The following is a 593-nucleotide window of genomic DNA, read 5'->3' as shown; positions in this document are numbered from 1 at the left end:
CTCTTCCCCCTCCCACGTTTCATCATCTCCCAAACGAAATGGTCACCTGGCAACCCTGCTCCTAAATGACACATTGAAAACTCATAACTGGCAATTTGTCCGAAATTGAGTTATATATGTTACCGACCAGTCCCGATCTTACGACAAACTAGTTTTACCTAGGCGACTACAGTATTTTTGCGCAGAACTCCTTTCCGCGTAGGCGCTGTATATAAGTATATCACCCAATTTCGGACAAATTGCTAGTTATTAGTTGTCAATGTTTGACCATCGATATAGAGCCTACGTGGCAGCTTAGGTACTCCATCCAAAAAAAAAGCTGGTACAATACACATACGACAATGTAACTCTTGAAAATGCTACCTCTCTTTACCGTGTAATTTTCCGCGTAAATGTTAACGGAGGTTCGGTCCACCGCAGGCACTTGATATGAAAATCGAACAAAAAAAATAAATTGTTGAAAAAAGTTAAACAAAAACGGAAATTGTCATAAAAAGACAAACGAGTAACAAACTGTGCGACAATTGCAAAAATAAAAATTGCAAATAAGCGTACAAGTGAATAAATGAGTGAATAATGAATAAAAAAAAAAA

Source organism: Rhagoletis zephyria, unplaced genomic scaffold (genome assembly GCF_001687245.7).
Source record: "Rhagoletis zephyria isolate East Lansing unplaced genomic scaffold, Rhagoletis_zephyria_1.1 Rzeph_scaffold_01922, whole genome shotgun sequence".
NCBI classification, from domain to species: Eukaryota; Metazoa; Arthropoda; class Insecta; order Diptera; family Tephritidae; genus Rhagoletis; species Rhagoletis zephyria.
This window is presented reverse-complemented; position numbering follows the sequence as displayed.